Source organism: Catharus ustulatus, chromosome 7, assembly GCF_009819885.2.
Source record: "Catharus ustulatus isolate bCatUst1 chromosome 7, bCatUst1.pri.v2, whole genome shotgun sequence".
Taxonomy (NCBI): Eukaryota; Metazoa; Chordata; class Aves; order Passeriformes; family Turdidae; genus Catharus; species Catharus ustulatus.
Window position 1 is genome coordinate 14943154 of NC_046227.1, and position 16420 is coordinate 14959573.

Below are 16420 nucleotides of genomic sequence, written 5' to 3' on the forward strand. Positions count from 1 at the left end.
ATTTTTATTGGATCTGTCACAACAGAGAGGATGTAATTAATTTAAGAAATCTAAATTAAATTATAAAAAGTGATCAGATTTGTAAATCATTATTTCTTATTTGATTTTATATTTCAGTCATTGTGTCTCATACCCCTAAAAGCCACATCATAGTGAGGTCATTCATAATTTTTTTTAAAAGGTCTTAGAATTATTTCCTTGGTTTATTTTGTTAGGTGTGGATCTGGTGATTCCTGTATATGCCTTCATCCTCCTGAGGTTTGGCCTCAGGAAGAGGGAAAGATCCAGCCCTGACCTACTTGGAGAGAGTGGCCACAGGGCAATATTGGGGATGTGGGAGTCCATGTACCACAATAGACAGGCAATAATGGCAAAACTGAGGATTTCCATCCCAGTAGTCCTACAATAGATTTCTTCCTAGACTTTAGTGTGCCTTTTTGAGGGAAAAATCTGAAATTAGTGTTCTTGCAAGATGGGCTGGGACACTTAACAGGACACACTACAGTGATGCTATTGAATGTCTGGATGGAGTTGCAAGTGCCACTTTTGAGCTGCTAATCATTAAGTGGCTTGGGCTGAGATTTCACTAAAAAAGCTTTTCTTTCTACATGATAGCATAACAATTATGATCACTATAGATTTTCAAGATAGTTCCTCTGATAACAAGGAGAGATAAAAAAGGCTTAATGTGAGTCCCATGATAGAGTTTGCTTTATTTTCCTTTGGTCCATGAGAGCTTTAATTTGCTGACTCTTATCTCATGCTGAAAGATTCCTCTTTTCTGCAGACTCTGGGGATAGGGGAGGATGACAGTTCTGAGGGAGTCGCCTGCAGGCATCATTCCTCAGAAGTTCCTGTGGTTGCAGTTTTACCTGTTGTTTCAATGCCTAGCACCAGGAGTTAAAAGAAGCCCATTCCTCTTTGAAGGTGAAAGAAGGCTTGGCTCATGCTTCTTGCAGGTTTTCATTTTGCTTCTGTCTTCAATATGCAGAACAGAAGCCTCTGTGCATGCTGGAGTCCCCTGGCACAATTTCGTGCCTGGCAAAGTCTTGCAGGCTTCCTGTTTGATGATTTGCACTGTAAAATCATGAGAGTCTGCAGCCCTCAGGATGGCTGCTCTGTCATGCTGGCAGGATTGTCTTCTCTGTGGTCTCCATGGGTTTCACTAGCTCTGCTGATTGCCAGACACTTTTAAGATATGCCCTTGGTGCTTTGTAGAGAGACATGTGCACATCAGCTTGAAGTCATTAAGACAGAGAGAGAACACATCCTTGATCCTACCCCAAGAAGTCTCCAACAGTCAGCATCTCTTTTTGACTTGTCCTGAACTTTTTGGGTTACTTACATTAGCCCCTGATCCCAGAATTTTTGGCCTGTGGAAAGTTAATTTTGCTTGTGAAAGTCAAAGAGAAATATTGCTTTGTTCTACCCCTTTTCTTTCCCATGAGTGGTTGGCCCTTTGTGTTCAAGGTTTCTCAGGAAAGGTATGACTCTGGCTGTTCTAAAAAGGCTTTAGGGGCCTTTATTGGCCAGAAGAAAACTCACTCAGAATGCACCTTCCCCAGCTTCTCATCTTACAAGATGGAAGAGCTCTTAGCTATCTCCTGTGACATCAGTCACATTTCTTCTTTCTTAGCATCTGTAGGGCTTTCTTTTCATTAAAAATTTTATTCTTGCCTTCTCATGGTCACTTTCCAGGGTTTTTACTTACTCACATTCAGTACTTACACTGAATTTTGCAAATCCAGAGTGCCTTGAAGCTAATGAACTCACCACATGGATTTTACTGACATTTTTCACAATTGTTAGTGACAGACCTGGGAGTGTGGTATAAGAATTCAGTCTGATATGTTGATGTTGCTGTTTAAGATATGCATCATAAACTACTCCAGCATTTTGTAAAGCATTGATGGAGAAAAAAAAAAAAATGAATCCTTTACCCTGGTCCTATTAAAAATGTTTCAAAAGCTATTCAATGCTGCCAGTCCTCTGTTCCCAGGAAGAGATTTGCAGCAGAGCAATATGTGGCTTTTCCTGCATTTTCTGTGTATCAAACCCATTTAGTTTTTGGTTTTCTACGTATACCTGTACCAAACCACTGCATTGACCAAGGATCAGTGTCTCACACTGAACTTCATATGATTTCAGGAGGTTGGCTGCTTCTTTTCCTTGGTATTGCTTGGACTTCCTGGTGGCTTAAAGCACTGATTGTTGTTAGTATTGCATTCATCATAAGCTAAATTTACCAGTGCAATCATCCCTTTGGTCAAGTCTAATCAAGAAATTATACCATATTTGTTCTTAATATATCTGGTATTAGACATTGTCATCAGATGTTATCCCAGTGCATGACTCCCTTCACCCCAACAGTGATTTTCCCACGGCTGCCCTGAATCATTCATTTATCTGATTACTTCTGGAGGAACCATAAGCACCAAGAACTGATCTTTTCCTTCCTGTTTGCAGCTAGCTCTGATGTATCTGCTGGCTATCACCCTGCCCCTCTCCACTCTTCTCTGCAGCCCCAACAGCTATGTTTGACCACCATGTTTTGCAGAGTTCAGGCAGTTGACTGTGACTGATTTTTCAGCCACTGTACTATCACATTACATCATTAAGTGTCCACCAATTATTTTTTTAAGCAATTTTCTGTGGGCATAACATTAGAAGAGGACAAAGGAGTCATTGTCTGGAAAAATGCTGCTAATCACCCGTGAAGGGAAAATTCACCAATGCACATGGAATTAAGGGTAAATCTGAGACTTTGTGAATTAACACCTGCTTCTTTCCAATGCATGGGGGGTCAGCAGCTCAGGTAACCCTGGCACTGAAAGTTGCTTTTCGTTCGGTTGTTTTTTGGTTTTCTTTTAGACAGAATAACATGATCTGTGCAAGGTAGAGTCTGAAAGCAAGCACTGAACCCATAAATAGGATCTTTGCAGCAATGTTCAGTGGGTGGGTAATTTAAGCAGGAGACAGCAAGCACAGCTGACGAGGTTTGTATGCTTCATGTGCCTGTGTTTCTGTGGGGCTGGAAAGCACAACTGCTTGTGCTTTGTAGCTGTTGTGCCTCCACCTTGTCATGTGAATTTGACTTCATGCACACTGATTTTACTGATAAGAGCTCCTGACATTTTTGCACTTTGCTTGTTACAACCACCACATCTTTGTTTCATTGTGCTTGGCAGCTTTCACAAATACATTTAGCCATCTGTGGCTGTAGACCAAATACATGCCTTTTCTTCATGTGTTATCATCAACATTACTGTGACTAATCTTTAGCACTGGTTTCTGCATCATTCTAAATAAACAAATGAGAGTAGTTGTAGCTTGCAGCTATCAAAATTCTTTCATGGTTTGTTTAATAAGAAGTGATATGTTTTTATGGATTTGAAGAATGGAAAGAGGAGTACTGGAAAACCCCTGTTAGATTAATGGGTTAGCACAGGCAGTTGGTAATGGTTCTCATTGCCACAGCAGAACAAGAGATACATCTTTAATAAACGGTTAAATGATGTAGTCTAAACCTATGTTTATGTTAATCTGTTGTGATCAGGGGAAATCACTCAGTTTGGTTGAAAGAATGTACTGGGTTTGGGAAAATGGAACAGATTTGGAAATTTTTTGTAATGATGTTTGTTGATTCAGTTCAGGCATTATTACAAGCAAATTCCTCCTAATTGGCATTCAATTAGGGAAGAGTTCTGAAAGTGTTTTAATCTGATGAGGTACTTTTGGCCGTATTTCTATATTTAAAAACTTTGCCTATTTTAGAGTCTAATGTATTTCTTACAGATACACAGATCCAAGTAAAGTACAGTAATTTCACGACTATAAGGCGCACCGGACTATAAGGCGCACTTCCGGGTTCGAGGGAAAATTTTAGTCAAAAGAGTGCGCCTTATAGTCGTGAAATTAGTGTAATTTCAAGATTATAAGCCGCACCTTTTTGACTAAATTTTTGGTCCGATGGGGAAGTGCAGCTTATAATCAGGTGCGGCTTATATACGGACAAAGAACAAAAAGTTGCTGTTTTAGTTTGGAGGACAGATGTCTGCTGAGAAAGGCAGGAGCTTCTCTTTGAAATGGAGAATGTAAACCCCCTCCCTCCAAATTATTATAATTTTGAAATCAAGGGGCTCTCAGGTAAAGATATGGGAATTAGGAATAACAGTTCTTTTCTAGGGAAATTAAAATAGAAATACAGTACTACAAAGAAACAAGCTCCAAACCCTGACAGAGTCAGAGTACAACCTGACACCCCGTCAGGCAGGGTGTTGGTAGCAGTCCCATTAAATGGTGGCTGCATCCTCCTGCAGTGACAGATGTGATTCAGTTGGAGCAGTGCTCCTGCAGAAGGTGCACTTTCCCTCCGGAGGTCCAGTGGTAATGTGGAGAAATCCAGTTTTCCTCTGGAGTCCAGTGGAGAAAGGGGCTCCCTTAGTGTCCCAAAACCTCTGTTTTTTTCTTGGTAAGAAATGTTGGGCTCTTCCCCCTGGCTGGAGCAACTTCCAATGGGATGCAGTAATTTTATCAGTCCCACAGTGGGACTCAATGGCCATTAGCAGAAAATGACTCTCTGGAGGAAGGATGGGTTGTGAAAAGATAAAAAACAATGCCCCTCCTGGTTTCAATGGATGGCCCATTAGCAGAATATCTGCTGTGGAGATAAGGATCACTGCCCCCACCCTCAACAGATGGTGATAGAATAGATACCTTTTATCACACTCTGTATTGTAACTCAAGACAGTTGCTGATACCTGGATGTGTGGCTTATAATCAGGTGTGGCTTATAATCGTGAAATTACCTACAGGCATAAATATGGGGCAGCATATATGTAATATAGGTATCAAGATAAAAATGCTATAATATTTAAACTATTCTCTGCTTTAAAACCTCACATGACCCAAATTTATTTGCTCTTGTTGAAGTGACTTCAAATCCAAAAATTAGGAGAATGCCATGAAATATTTTTACTACCCATCAAAGAACATATGTATTCACATTTAAGAGGACCATTACAGAAAATTATTAATATTTAAATAGACTTGGAAAAAAACCCAAATTTAGAGTAATCTGTTTTAGAATATCCGTTCTCCCCATTTATACCTTAATCAGCTGGAAATGTGAATCTATGAAATGTGCAATCCCTTCCAAACAGAGCTTCCTAACCACCCTTCCTGCCCATGCAATCCACACAAACTACACTCAGTTTTAATGTTCATTCTTTATGATAAAAATATGTTCCTTTTTTTTTTTCTCCAAGTGATTCAGACAAAGTGATTACACTGATCTAGAGGCAAAACACCAATGTAAAGTGAGAAATAAGATCAAGGAAGGACAATCAAACCAGTAGCTTTGTATCAAGAGGGAAGAGTGATTACATTTGTACAAAGCCCCTGACTTCCAAGGTCAGAATGACCTAAAGTGAACTGCCTTTTTTAACAATTGACATCAAAAGCAGGGAAGACAGTATGAAGAGGTGTTTTCTGGGGACGTTTCGTATAGCCACCATATGTCACAGTCGCAGCACTGACAGGGAAAGAGAGACATTGCTTTAGGCCACAGGAGAGCTGGGGCTTTCCTGGCACATAAAAAAAAAAAAGGATCATGTGAAAATCTACATTTGTTTTGTAGCCCTTAAAGAAATAATACTGTGGAACTTTTAAAATAGAGATTGCATGATTTTCCAATAGTGAAGTATGACCTGCAGGCTCTACACAACAGTGGGTGCAATTTGGTTTCCATCAAAGTGAATAGCAGGCATATCTAATGACCTTAAACAATGCTTGCATGTAAGGGGCAATTTCTTGGCAGTTTCTGAATTCAGTTTGTGTGTGTTGGCTGACATTCAGGGATTGATGTCCAACAGGCTGATAGCTCTGGATCCTGCTCGCTGCCTGTCAGCTGAAACAGAAGCAGAGCTTCATCCCAGTTCCATCCCATATAAAGGGATGCTGAGTACTGCTTCCTACTGTCAACACACTGACACCTTGTAAAATGGTACAGGTGGAACTGTGGGTCAGATACAGTGTCAGAGCTAATAGTGTCTACTGGGCAAGAAGCTTTTTGAGGAATACAGTGCAAATGATTAAAGTGCTTCTTCATTTTGTATTGTCATCTTATTTTAAGAGTCCAGTTGTTGCACACACCAGCAGTAGGAAAGGTTAAATGCTGAATCAGTGCTACAGTGACTGTAGGAATCACATAATTTGAGTGAAACTTGGTCTATAATGCACACCTGCTTCAGTATATACTGAACCATTAGAGTATATCCAGTCTAGGTAAGCTACTTTTCCAGCCATCCAGAAGCAAAGCTGATAAAGTTTCTCATTGCATAGCCACACCAGGTACTTCATTAATCACTCTGGCCAGTTCTTAAGGTGAGGAGTTTGAAGCACTAGCTTTACCTTATGAATCTAAAGTAACCTGGACCTAGGAGAGCTCCTCCCAGTGCAATCCTTGAGGGGTCTTGTGCCAGAAAGATGTGAAAACATCTTCAAATTGTGAGAGGGAAATTCAGGAATAGGATGTACCCTGAATAATTTTCTTCTAAGTTCTTAGCAACTTTCCCAGCACTCACTCAGATAATCTGGTTGTATTCAGGTGCACAGTCTTTCTTTTGGGCTGTTTTAAGGAATATGAGTGGGTTTTTTTAGAGTTGGCCTCCATGGAGTGTTTAACTGCCAAAATCTACAAGCTGTATTTGCAGTATATTTTTAAAGGCACATATACTTTGAAATAGACTTGGAATTGTAATTTGATGGCCTGATCATTTTAATGCTTTTTATTTTTAATATCTGGACTAAATTTAAGTTTGTATTTTGGATTCTAAATATTAAGTCTGCTTTAGAGAGCAAAGTCTACTGTTTTCAGTCTTTCATATTTACTCAGCTTCCTAAAATTTGTCCTCTTTCATTTGGGAGCCGGTTACTTGGCCCTGAACTTTTCAGTGTCAGTCTGCATTTCATTACCATATTTTAAAAAATGTTTTCATTAGATCTTCCACTGAGATCTAATGCCTTTTTTACTAAACTCAGGCAGATTTTGAACTATTGTTTTATATCTAGATATGCTTATAGCTGCTGTCCATTTTTCATCTGTCTAGAAGAAAATAAAAATCAACATTTCGAGATTTTTGCATATGGTGATAGCAGATCCTATAGAGGTTTGAAAATCATTGTACGCTATTGATTTTCTCTCAACAGAAAAGCAGCATGTTAGCAAGCACCATTCAGCATTGCAAAGTAATGCAAATGGATGCACAACAAGCTTTTTAATTCTTCTCCTTGGCACAGACAATGCATTTTTCCAGCATGCAAGGCCTGAGGAATAAGCCTTGTTGCCTGCCATCTTTCCTGAGAAAGACATGCAATTCCACACCATGTGCAACACTAATTCTCCTCTGAGGGTGGAGGTTCTTTCAGCACACGAGACCTCGGTCTCTTTGGGGCTCCCCTGCTAAAGTATCCTGTGGTGGTTTTATCCATATATTCCTCCATAGCCATGAGACAGAGGCACTTTGAAAATTCACCTCTTTTCTTTCCTTAGCTTTATGCTCCTTCAGACAGTCTCAATGCAGACTTTTTTTCATGTCACCATTATGAAAACATTTTGCAAAATGTTCTGTTTTCTTTAATGAGCGAAAAAGAATTTGATTTCCCCCTTCATCAAGAATATATGTGCTGCCTTAAATCACAGTTTGATAGATCTCTGAATGGCATGAGTAATTAACAACCCCTTATAAGAGCTTTGTAATAACCAGTAACATCAAAGGGTAGGAATAGACCAGAAAATAAACCAATAATTAAACCAATAAATCTTTTAAACATAAGTGGATTAAAAGCTCCTTTGAAAATAAGCATGTGCACTAGCCAACATCTGAACTATGGACTTTGTCCAAGAAACTCATATGATGCTGAACAGAAGATGCAACAAATGTCCATCACACAATGGGATTAGTCTTGGTGGTTTATGCGATAAGAAATACAAATTCTGCCTGGCAAACATTCAGTAGCAAAATGCCCCTGTGGCTTGAAACCCTGCTGGTCAGGCATGCAGATCAGTCAGAGCAGGTCTGCAGAGCAGAATAGTTGCTGATGAAGACCTGACATCCTTATCATGCATTTTTTTTAATCTTATTTGGACTTGTTTGAATTTGTCCAGTCTGGTAAATCTCTGGTGCTGTTGGGAGTATTGTGGATGCACTGCTGAATGGATGTGGATGAACTGCAACAATCTTCCAGTTGTTTTATTCAGTTTGTGTACATGGACACTGCTGTGTGAAGCAAACATGAGGCAGAAGGGTTTACAACTACATTCAATTCAAATTTTCTCTCCCCATCGGAGCTAAAGCAAGAACACAGATATGCTCTTCAGTGAGAAAGGACAGGAAAAAGTGCCCTTGAATACTTGCTGCTCTCGGGATATCTTGCTGTGCACCACACTTTCATTTTGGGGTTAGAGCTGCAGCCTTGGTTACCTGTATTGCTTGGGTCATGTGGAGGGCAAGCACAAGGTTTTATTATTAGATACTATCAGGACTGGGCTCAAGGTAAATCAAATTCTACTGCCACATGGCTGAACTACAAGGATTACCCCACTGCCAGCCCCTGGAAAAGAGGTGCAGGATTGTGCCCTGGGCAGAGGCATGGCCAGTCACCACTGCACTGCACAGGGGCTGGCTGAGATGGGCTGCAGATGCTGCATCTGCAGACACACTGAATTTACAGTCATTTCCTAGGATAGAGCTGAAAGCCTGTCAGCAGCTATTATATATGCATCAGTATTCTGTAAAAACCTGAAACAATGTGGCAGGAATTTGTTTTCATATACTTGCATCTGATAGTGCAAACTGGTTTTTTAGAAAGGATATTATGGTATTGATATTCCAAAGCTGATCTTGTATTTAGAAGTAAAACTGTGTATTATAGAAGACTTGAATGACTGGATAAATATTGCTAAGTGCTGCTTCAAGAATGAAATGCAGAGCTGGAGTACACTCACACATAAATAAAAATGCTGTCTGCTGGGAGTTCTTTATTGTGTTTAGCAGAGAGCTATAAATGCACCTTTGAATAAGGACTTTTATCACTATCTGATGTTTAGATCTGTAAATGTACAGAAATCAGAGACTCACAAGCTCAGTTTACTCTTGGATACTTAAATACATTCAAATAATTTTCTTCCAGTCTTGTGCAAAAAATGGAATTGAAAATCTTCAGCCAGCTTTCTTAGGATAGTCCACAAAGATTATGGAGTTTTGGGTCCAGGAATGACCATAACCATGATTTCAAAATTGAAACAGCAGCCACTTTACTAGGCTCCACACATGGAGCACAGCTGCAGCCAAAGGTGTTATTTTGGTATGTTTTGTTAAAAGAGATCTAAATGAATTCAGGACAAAACTTTGCCAATAAATGAGCCATTTCAAGACACAGACTTGGCATGTAGCCTAGCCAGCTTGCAGTTGTGAGTCACGTATTATAGAGATACTCAAAGAGATTCTTTTGTTTCTTTGTGAGCCAAATGTTCTTTCCAATCCTTCCTGCAGCAACTCTAGAGCTTGTAGGCTTTGAGGAGTAATTTTAGGATGGTCCCAAGGAGTCTAGTTGAAAATAAATCTTAAAACAATAAATGAGATTGTTTAGTTGTGTTTCCCACTGTGGTTTTTTTCCTCCATCAGTGAAAATTTAGACAGTACCTGCAGTGTATTCTCTACAAGTCATTTTGCAGTTTGGTGCTTGCTTTTTCTGTTTGCTGCTTCTCTGGCTTTGATATTTCTTTTATGAAAGTCCACAGAATTTCAGTATCAAGCACAACAAAGCAATTATCTAAAGTGTAGATTTTTCCCTCCTTGTCTTCGTTCAAAGTATGGCCAAATATCAAGATGAGTTTGCAGATTTAATTTTTATTCCTTCAGTTCAAAGTCTAAACTTTCTTAAAATGTACATGCTAACACTGACACTTGTCTTACAAAGTTTGCTTTTGATCAGCCAGTGCTAATATACAGACTATGACACAACTTATAATTTTATTCAGAAACTAGAATTGGCAGTTTAGAAGAGAAAAGAGAAGGATTTATACCTCATAAAAGTTTATTTCCTGTATTATTATATTGTGCATTTCATAGAGTAGGAATAGCTGGGAAAAAAGAGTGAAGAAAAATGTTCACAATTGCTTGAAAGACTATAGCAGATCAAGGTGCATCATCTCTAAAATAAAAATGCTCTAGTATAAATCTGTTCACTTTTAGCTCTATTTGTGGTTGTGTGAGGTCTTCTGGCAGAAACCTCAGTTATTTAGCCCTGGTTTTGGTGATTCCATATAGTAAGGTCAGTGTGAGGAATAATATGGCTGATGATCAGGCATTTAGGGGTACTTTGAATTATTAGAAAGTATTACGGAAAAAAAATCTTTTCAAAGTATGAAATCATGAATATTTGTTGCAGAAAATCATTTATACTGAATTAAACTTTTCTAAGACTTTCAGATTAAAACAAGGGTAGATTTATTCCTAATTCTTGCTTTAAACTTCCTCAAAACTCAAAAGTGTTTGACACAGCTGATGGGGGGAAAAAAGGCAGTATCCTCTTGCTAAATTTTTCAAATTGACTATGAAAATTTATTAAACTGATTGGAAGCCATGACATAAAGCTGTATTGTGGACCAAATGTCCTTTCAATCATTGTGGGAGCTCAGGAGAGGAGGCTCTGCACTCTGCTAGCGTGGTGATGAGCCAAGGCTGGTTTTGGCACACTTGTGGGTGCAGGGCAGAAACCTTTACTAAGTGCTCAGAGAAGATTTCTGCCAGTCTTGGCAGGTCCTAGAAGACATTGCAAATGACAAGGAGCAAAAATGCTCCTTGGAAAGTCAGAGGAGGGAGGAGCATGAAGTCAGTACCTTTGGTAAAATGAAGTGAGGAAGGGTGTGGGCTCTCCTGCCTTCCTTATTGACTGCTCTGTGGTGTGCTAGTTTTGACAATAAGATTTCCTGGTGTCCCTCTGAGGCTGGGAGGGGAAGGGATGCAGAACGCCTGTGTGTACCATTCCCAGGGTTCAGCAGCCTTGCAGATTTCTTGTTCTGGGTTATGCTACAGTTCTTTGGTGAATACAGACTCATGTAGGCATGCATGTTTTTCTTCACATGAAAAGATGTCTGGGAATGAGCTAAACCTTCTTATATTGGTCTGCAATTTCCATGATCTGAAGGGTCTTCTGTTGGCACACATGGTCCCTATCCCTGTCACTGTGGAGGGCTGGGCAAAAACCTGAGCTGGGCATCAAGAGATCAGTGGGGAGAAAGGAGCCCTCCATGTGGAGCCTGCCAAAGTCCCTGCTGCTGAGCAGATGACTCTTGTGTTTCATCCCAGCTGTGTTTTTCCATTTCCATGGCTCCATTTTTATACAGAAGAAACTGTAATAATAAGGCCTTGAGTTTGGAAAGGCACGGGTCACCATTACATGTAGAAGAGAGAGGTTTTTTCTGCTCTTCCTGAGTGTGGTTCTGCTGCATGAAGATAATCCTGCTCTGCAGTACATCTGATCTGGGAAAGGTGTGAGGTGTTTGTGCACACTGTAGGAGATGCAGGTGAATGAATGCAGCTGTGAATGAATCAGGTACCTCTTCTGTTCCTCTCTAATATTTCAGGTGGAGATAGGTCTCTTTCACTAGATACAGAAACAGGGAGACCAAAAAACCACAAGATCCAAGAGCAAAACTCCTTTTACCACATCAGGGAAGGCATCTCTGTGGCATCAGCAGGGTGAAACCCACCTCAGACTGCATTACAGAGGGATGTGTACTGAATACAATCAGAAACACTCTGAATTATGCATGGCATTGTCAGCTGAGGTGGCTCCACAGGGTCCCATGGGTGCCTGGCAGATGCTGAGGCCCAGTGAGGATTAGAGCTGCCTGATGTGGTGTTTGGTGCCAGCAGCAGCTGAGCAGCATCCCTCCCTGTTAGGGTACCTGGCTCTTTCCATCCCTGAATTACCAGCCAAAGCCTCAAGCACTGATGCCTTTCTAGAAAAGCAATCAAGCCTGCAAGTGCACAAGGGTAATGTTCTCTCTCTGACCTTTTCAAGCTCCCAGGAGAGATGAAAAGAATTGAATCCCTGCCAGGGGATGGGTTTAAATTGACATGACAATTCTGGGATTAAGCAGCTGTCTGCCAGTGCTTTTGGTAACTAAACTGCATCTTCTTCCATTCATTTTCCTGTCCTGGATCCTTTAGGATTGCTGTTAAGAAAAAGTTCAAATTGCCTTTGTTTTCATCCTTTATAAAAACTACTGTTTTTTCAATGTTTGCACTCATCTAAATGGATAAAATCAATCTTGCTGTACAACTAGGACAACTGCAAAAGAGAGAGAGGAGGAATGATTTCTGTGTCTCCTGAGGTGTATGGACCCAATGTCCTTTACTGACACAGCCAGTGAGGAGGTATCACTGCTGGGGAGGAAGATCCCTGCAGAAGGGCTGGGGCAGAGCCAGATACCTGCAAGGAAACTCGGTGCCTGAGCCAGAACCATGGCTCATGGTCATGTTGTGCCTTGTCCTGCTTGTGTCTAGTGCTGATTTAGCAGGGAAGGGAAGCCCACGTGAATGATGAGCACATGCTGTGTACTGCTCTCAGGTTTTACTGTGCTTGTTACAGAATTAGAAGATCTGTCTCCTTGCTGAACTCTGATTTGCATGTCAGATTGCAGGCTCTATTTCCTTCTTTATTTCATAGTAGAGATGCCATAAAGAAGTCTAGTTTAAAATAAAGTGGTTTATTTCCTTTCTTCTGCTTAAGAAAAGGTAAAAATATGAACAGGTATGGTTTTTCTTTTTTAATGCTTTTATATTAATGCATTTTACTTATGTGTTGATTCTTCTTTAAGTTATAAGTAGGAAATGCAGTTGATCAATCTTTTCTGAATCACTTTTACATTTTCCATTGATTAAAAAGAGCACCTAGAAGGAGCCAGCATGGTGTGGTAGCATGTGCAATAGCCATGTACCAGTGCAGATCTATCACCAGCTGCCTTAGTTTCTCCCCCTATCAAATGGTAGGTGGCTCTAACTCTTAGGAAAGTTTGGAAACCTCAACGTGGTAGAGGCAGCAGCTGTAGTAATGGCAGATGGTATGTGGTTTGTCAACATGAGTAACTTGGATGCTGAAGCCTGTATTGCACGTGTTGCCTGGGAAACCTTTGTACAGCATAATGGTTTTGTAAAACCCACCATGCTGACAGAACATACCTCCATATATATAAGGGAAAAAACAGATTTCCCACCAGCCCTCAGCCAAGGTGAGAAGTTAACTGGGACACTCATGATGAGCAGAGTCACAACCATACGAGAGCTTGCGTTTTTGTGCAGCTTGGACTGTGGACAGTCCCTTTAATCACATGCAATCACTTATGGATTTTTTTTCCTTCATGAATGCCTAAAGCAGCACATAATTAGACATGGCAGGTGAATGCCAGGTCTGGAATTAAGACCTGAGCTTTACTGACTTTCATTTTAACACTCGTATTGCCAGGCTTCCTCACCAGGGAAGGTTTGGAAGTGCTCTTGGCACAGGCAGCTGAACACCTTGGCTGGCACAGGGAGCAGCTGCCCTGCTGGGAGCCCATGTGCTGTGCTAGGAGGCAGGGCTGGGGTAACCATTGCCAAAAACTGGCCCCTGCCACAGCATTGCTAGTCAGGGCAAAGTCTCGATGCTGTAATGTTGAAAATGAAGTTGTAATTTTAATGTTTCCTTTGTTTATTTTTTTCCTTTGGTCAAACAATCAATCTGTTGCTGTAGGGGAGAAATAGGAAAGAATAGGTAAGAGTGGAATGGGATTGCTCCTTGTGGGATAATGCTGATACACTTAGTTTTCCATTTTCCAAATCTCTGAATATGCAAAGATGTCAAAAATGTCAAGAGAGAAAAAAACCCAATAAATGTTAAAACGAGCTTGAAATATTAAGCTCTATTTTTATATCTCCATAGCTGTTGCCAGTACTCCTACTCACCCCAGTAAAGTGAAGGCCACGAAGAGCTGGCTCTCTGATTGCCCATCACAGATTTCTGTTTCCTTTTCTGTGCCATTGCTCTTCCATACATAATCAAGTTTATAATGGGATAAAAAGGTGCTTCATTATATTGAAATGCACAAACACCTTTCAAAAACATGTTGTTTGAGAGGGGTGAGTTCTCTTGGTAAATATATGAGCTGTACTGATTATCAGTCCAGATATTTTTTTAAATTACACTTTTTTTCCTTAAAATATTTTAGAATAACAGGGCTTTCAAAGCTTTTTTCAAAACAGTATTTCTGACTGATTTTGTTTGGCCCATGACCTGTGATCAATTATTAGCAGCTCGTCCAGTGGGATGCATATTTGGACATGAGTCTTTAGCTCGTCAAAGAGAACAGTACCAGGGAAAGACATTCTAACAAATTACTGTTCCCTGAAAATACTGCTTTACTATTAAAAAAACACGCCTTACATTTAAAGCTGACTTGGGGTAGCCTGTTTCAGGTCACGACAGCATATCATCAAGGTTTCAGGAGTGCTGAAATGTACTATTAAAAAAAATTGAAATACTATTACAATGTTTTGAGGAGCTCAAAATATTCCATTCTTCTTGCAGTTCTGCTTGAAAATATTTTCAGAAAGTGGGACTTGTCGCAGAAAGGAAATTTCAGACCTTGTTTAACTCTAAACTCAAGCTATCCTGCATACACAGAATGATCCATAATCAGATTTATTAGCTATGTAAAATGCTGTATCTTCTAGGTGGCTCTCCTGCAATTGCTTCCTCTAAAGGAGCAGTAGATTTTCATGTTGCTTTGTTACTGTGAGTGTTTTGTTCTAATTATAACTGGTCAGCTTCAGATACCTTAATGGCTTTCTATCTACTAAATTTAATCAGAACTGAGCACACTGAGACCATAGTCACAGACTAAGCAGTCAACTCTGCTTCCGTGTGCTGTGGTCAGAAGACATAAGGAGGTTTAAATGAGGGGAATTACCCAAAGAGCAAATATGATCCACTATTTCTGCAGACAAAGAGACACACAAACTCAAGGGGATAAATGTAGAGGTATACAGGCTGGTAGCTGTCATAATTTAGGAGTCACAGTTGTTTAAAATTGTAGGTTTTCAATGGCAAACCTCAGCTGTTGCTACAGCTATTATTATTATCATTATAATTATTTTACCAAACCAGGCAGTATTTTAGGCTGACAAAAGCTTTCCATGTCTTTGTTTTCTCATTGCACCTGTATGGTGCCCTCTGCACCTGCTGAGTTGAAATCCTGCTTTAAAATCTGCTATAGCAGGAAACAAAGTCTTTGACAGAGGAAGAGACGTGCCTTGCAGGATGGCAGCACATCTTGAGATCTAAATAAACTGACACCTCCTGAAACCTTAAGGACTGTGTTGATCAAAACCTAACCAGTCAGACCCAGCAGGGCAGGGTCAGCTGTGGAGAAGAGGCCTGGGCATTGTACTGGTGATTGCAGATCTGAACCCACTCTGGAATAGGAACAGTGCAATCACAGCAGGCCAGGAACTGCAGGTTCCAAGGATGCTGCCCGTGAAGGATGTCCCTGTTCCCCAGGTCCTTCTGCTTCCCACCAGTGCTGGCAGCTCTGGCCAAGCTCTGTGCTGGGGCTGTTCTTCATCACTTAACCCCAGGAACAAAGCTTTCATCACCTGAGCAGTGGTAATCTTGGCACCGTTTAAAATTCCGACCTGCAAGTCAGCTCATCACTGACGTTGTAGTTTATGACCACGTAGTTCTTGAGAAGATGCCCACTGGAACTCTTAATTTTAAGGCACTTCAAGAGAAGAGCTTAAAATATGCACATTGCTAATGAAGGATTGAAGCCCTAATTAATGTTGTTATGCTGATGTGTTTGTCCTCCATTTCCACCCATTTGTCTCTGAGCCTTAGCTGCTTACTGGAAAGCTTCAGATTTATTCTAGTGGAAATAATAGACTAAAGTACCATAAATCTTTGTCAAATCTTTTTCCTGATTGAGGAATTGCATTTGGTTTTCTGGAAATACCAGCTGACACCTTCCGTTTCAAAAGCAGTTACATGTCAGTGTGAAAAACACTCTCTCTTCCCTGTCCCATTGGCATAAGTTCCTTTATGAAACTTATGTTTGGATTAAGCTCTATTTACATTTTTAAGTGGTTTCCATTCTTATATTATGAAAGAAGAAAATAATTTAGACTTTTTTTTAAAGGGGTTTCCATTGTTATATTATGAAAGAAGAAAATAATTTAGACTTTTCGTGGTATTTAACTGCAACAATGTTTTTATATGTAAAATATTAATATAAAATTTTTTTTAAAAGACTCAACCTCATAATTATTCGTAATCAGACTTAACCTCATAATTATGTTCAATGAAGATAGTAAGTAAA